This window comes from Crocuta crocuta, unplaced genomic scaffold (genome assembly GCF_008692635.1).
Source record: "Crocuta crocuta isolate KB4526 unplaced genomic scaffold, BGI_CrCroc_1.0 scaffold234, whole genome shotgun sequence".
Lineage (NCBI taxonomy): Eukaryota > Metazoa > Chordata > Mammalia > Carnivora > Hyaenidae > Crocuta > Crocuta crocuta.
In genome coordinates this window covers 3710426-3715266 of record NW_027529647.1, presented here as the reverse complement: position 1 = coordinate 3715266, position 4841 = coordinate 3710426, and the positions used below count along the sequence as shown (strand labels likewise).

The window sequence follows — 4841 nt, the reverse complement described above, 5'->3', positions numbered from 1 at the left end:
CCCCTGCCCCCCCACGCCCTGCGGCCCCCCCACGCCCTGCGGCCCCCCCACGCCCTGCGGCCCTCTGGCATCGGCTCTGGGCGCTCTTTGAAGTGCAGGCTCTGTCCGCACTCTCCGAGGGACGCGGCAGAGGCGGCTTCCTCTGCAGGAAGGACCCCCTGAGCCTCCCGACGCCCGTCCAAATTTCTAGAGATAATCCTCTCTTCTTCGGGGGCCAGGAAGGTGGGGAGAGAGGGACGGCGGCACAGCCAGCCTCTCGCTACAAAGGAGCCCTTTAGGAGCACTGCCAAAGTAAAGCGCAGATAAAAGGATCGGAAAGCCACGTTTTGGAAAGCTGAAGCTATAGGGGGGCCCTCAGGGTTCTAGCAGCTTCCAGCGTCTGAGACGGATGGAGCTGTGGCAGTGGAGCTGTGGCAGCGAGGCTCGTCTTGAAAATCACTTAAACTCATGCAGTAGCGGCTGCTGAACCCCAGCCGTCTCCTCACTCGTCACCGGTTCCCGGGATGGGGAAGCCCCCAGACGTGACCAGTGACTGAACAGACAAGCCCACAGCGCCAGCAGACCCGCCCCCGCTGCAGAAGCATCCCCGTCCCCCGTCCCCGCCCCACACCTGGGCGGCACGCCTGGACTCCGACAAACCGACCTCACAATGGACAAGTTCACCCACGGGGCCTCAGCGGCACCGACCACCCATGTGACGTGACGAGACAAGACGAGAAGGGCGCATGATCTCTGAGGCCGCCTCCCCAAAGCCACCACCCAGCCCAGGCGTGAGAAGAGTGTCAGGCGGGTCCCTGCGGAGGGAAGCTCCACGGCATCCGTGACCAGGCCTCAAAGCTGCGGGTCAGAGGAGCCTAAGGGGACGTGCCGCCCAAATGCCCTGTGGCCCCGGGCTGGGGCGTCCTGGGACAGACGAGGTCAGCACTACTAAGTCTGACAAGGAAGAGGCACTACATGAAACCGGGGTGGGGGTGGGGGGCAGGAGCTCCCGTACTGCTCTGCCTTCCGGAAGCCAACAGTTGTTCCAAGGATGACGCTCATCGCATCGGAAGGAAAAGCTAGAGGAGCTGGGCAGGGACCCAATGTGTGCCTATCAGTCAGGGGAGCCGCGTCCCACGGGCCGGGTCCTCCACAATGAACAAAACCGCGTGCGGCACCGGTAGCCCGGGCCCTGGGAGGGACCTGCCCGCCCCAGCGGGACCACACTTCCTTCCCCTGAACACAGCCCCTGGGGCCCTGGGCACCGTTCGAGGCGGACAAGCTCAAGGTCTCGGCGAGGACAGCGCGGGCGCGCCACGGGCTCAGACATATGCGCCGTGTCCCAGGGCGTCTGAGGACAGGGACGCGTCGGCTTGGCAGTGGGGTGGGGGCGGGGCTGCCTGCCGGCCACCTGCCTGCCGGCCACCTAATCTGAGGCCCCTTCTTGCTCAATCCACTCCCAGGCCGCCACCTCCCGTCTCCCCCGACAGACGATGCTGGGCCTGGCTAGACAAACGGAACTGAGAGGTCATCTTCACCCCTAAGCACACGGCCTCAGGGGTGGGGACAGTCGAGCACCAGAAAACCAAAACCTGCTCCAGCCACACTCGACGTCTGGTGACAGAAAGGGGGCCCCCAGAGCCGCTCAGCGCCCCCGCACGGGCTGGTCCTGCATCCCTACGGGGCCCTACGGCTCCCGGCAGCCTCCAGGAGGAAGCCCCGCAGGGGCATGGGCCCTGGTGCAGAGCCACTTCCCTATTTCCTCCTGCACAATACAGTCCCAGGCCCGGCCTCCTTTCTCACGCCGGCTGCCTCTTCATCTGCCCGCCTGCCAGCAACGGCCAAGGAAGTGGAGGAATGCGCGCCCCCAGCTACTGCCCCCCGCAGCCCAGCGGCTCCCGTTCCCTACCAGGGGCCACAAATCCTGGCCCCCAGGGCCCAGCTCGTGCCAGCCGTGGTCTCTACCGCGAGCCTGGCGGGGAGAGGCAGCTGGGGAGATGGAGAAATCCTGATTCATCCCTCAGATTTGCCCAGCATATGAAAACGGTGTCTCTTACCTGCTGGGAACCAGAGTGGGAGAGACCCAAAGGGAAGCTGCCGTGTGGGAAGCACAGCTGACGGCCGGAACACAGGCCGCTCTGGGTGCTGACAGCACAGGAAGGTTCTAGAAACACTTCCGGGTAAAATCAGGAGGATTTGGAGTTTGCTAAAACATGGGGGACGTGGGGAGAGTCAGAGGCCCAGGTCTACCCGGGTCCCGGCCGGCAGCTGTGGCCTGGGGGGGCGCAGGGGCATCTGGGGCAGAAGGGGCGGCCTCACGGCCCACGGCCACCCCACGCCCGACCATAGGCCACACTGACGCCGGGCCTGAAGCTCTGGGAGAGGGCGCCCGCAGTGTGGACTCCGCGGGAAGAGGCACACCACCAGCTCTCCTGCGCCTCGGTCCCTCGTTCGTGCCCCTGCAGCTCCCGCTACGCCTCCTGCGGCCACAACATAAGGACTTGATGCAGTCAGCGCTCCGCTCCCCAAAGCCAAGGGCGCGGGCCACCAATCTGCAGGGGCATCTGACTGCCCGGAAGGGGGCCACTCTCCCTACAACGAGACCTCCGGTCGCTGCCACCACGAAGCGGCTTCGGTAGCTCCCACGTGCCGTGCAGTGCCAGGAACGAAGTCAGGAGAGCGGGCGGAGGGCGGTCACCATTCCAGAATGTGCACGAAGCCGCGTGAGGCGACGACACCCGCCTCAGGGGGACGCCAAGCGCCCCAGGGCGCCAGCCGGCACTGCAACACTGGTCCTTCTCCGCGGATCTCAGCCCGGACCTCACCTCCAACAAGTATTCTTTCCCCCAACTTCAAATGCGTGGGGCACGCAAGGAACGGTCCGTGCCTGACCCTCATACTGGGTGTCACGAAAAAGAAAGCCTGTCCCCCACGTGTGGGGCCCTCGCGTGGTAAGTGTTCAATGCTGCTCTGACCCCAAAACTGTCATCCGTCAGGGAAACCCGAGTCAAGGGCAGAGCTGGAAACACCTCGGGGGCGCAGGGCGCCAGAGTCCCGCCAGCCGCCTGCCTGGCCCCGCGCGTGCACAGCGGCGTGCGGCCCAGCCGTGGACAGGGACGGCTGGCACCACGGGCACGGCGAGTAAGCCACTGGTCTCCACTGGCGGATTTTCTTTTCTTTTTCACCTAAAACATCACACGCACCACTTCTGAGAAACTAGTTTTATTTTATCAGTGAGCTTCACTTAATTGGAATCACACTTTTTTACACACCCAGGGGAAGGAGAGCAAAGCCTCTTTTCCGAGGAGACCAACGCAGGACCGCCTGTCCACGGGCGCCCAAAGTGGTTTTCAGAAACGTGAGCGTGGCCTTGATCCTCCCTGACCACAGTCGACGCCTGACAGGAAATACTTTTTACAGTGAACTTTCTCTGCTTGCTGGACACGAGACGGCACGACCCAAGCCACGTGCCGCAGATGACACGCGCCGCCCCCACCTGCCTCTGCATGGCGACAGGACAAAGGGGCGCAGAGGGCTCCCTTCTCAGGCGTGGAGTAAACTCGCACGTCTCCAGTCACAGCAGCTCCCCCGGGTGGGTGCTCCTCAGTCGGCAAACACCCACCGGCCAGGAGACCGCGGGCGGGCAGAAGGGGGGCGCCTCGGCTGCTGGGCCTCCGGGAACCCCACAGGGAGAGGGGCAGACGGGGGAGGAGGCCTCATGCCTCACGGCCGCGGGCAGCTACGCAAAGCGGGAGGGGCGCGGGACCGTCCCCCGGAGCCCGCCCGGCGTGCCTGCGCCCCATCTGCATCCGCCTGAAGGAGCACGCCGTCATCAGCAGGGCCCCGGAGCGGGTGTGCAGGGGACCGAGAGGCCGTCTTCACTGCAGCCTGGACCTGCAGGGAGGGCCTCCTGCGTGCACGCTAAGCGTCACCCATGCCTGCCTGGCCCGGTGCGGCGCCGACCAGGGTCACCCACGGCCAGGAACAGAGCCGGGCAAGGGTGCAGCCCAGACTCCACTCAAAGAGGAGTGCACAGGCCCACAGGGAGCTGCGACGGGCCCGCCGGACACACCCCGGGCCACCGCCAGAGCCCTGGGGTGACTTCAAATTCCACCTGTAAGACGCGCTGAAGGTCAGGTCCGCATGCCCTGGGGTGGACCGTGTGAGTTAGAACCCGACTCTGGGAAGACCGCACAAGCTTTTCCATCCCGGGCCGGCGGCGCACAGACGGCTGGGCCACCGGACTACACTCTCCGCCAGAGGACAGACGGCCGCTCAGTCAGAACATCGCAGCAGACGCCCAGCAGTGCTGCACCTCCTCCATGCCCACATCTAATTCAGCAGGTCTATGCAGACACCAAGGCTCCCTGTCTACACCAATGCCCACCCTAACCGCCAAGAGTCCACACAGACGCCAACCCTCTACCCCGGAGCTTCTCAGAAAGCTTTGCCTTTTCTTAGCGTCCCCCATGCTTCCTGTGGTAGGTGAGCCTTCCCTTCCTCGGAGCCCGGCACTGGAAAGAAGAGGGGGATCCCCCTGACCCGCTCAAACACCCCATAGCACCCCACGGCCACTCAACTTCTGTCAGGCTTCCCTGGACCACGGCCGCCCTGGCACACGGCCTCGCGGTTCCCGCAGGCCTTCTCCAGCCTTCAGGAGAAGGAGCTCCGCTGCGCCCTCTGGCCACGTGGCCCGGGAGCCCACGCCCCCCACAGGGCCAGCCTCACGTGTGGCCCCTGGCACTAGCTCGTAACGGTTCCTCCTGAACAAGGCAGGAGCTGGGCGGGCAGGACCAGAAGAAACAGCCTCCAAGTCAGCCCCCCAGCCCCCAGAGCGCCCCCAGGGAGCCCCCCGGCCCCCA

The 4841-nt window shown here is 65.2% G+C and overlaps 1 protein-coding gene across 1 annotated transcript in view; it reads right to left on the bottom strand.

Moving 5' to 3' along the window:
• The window catches only part of LMF1 (lipase maturation factor 1), a 66237-nt gene that overhangs the window by 60437 nt on the left and 959 nt on the right, over positions 1-4841 (bottom strand). The gene's annotated exons all lie outside the window — the stretch shown is intronic.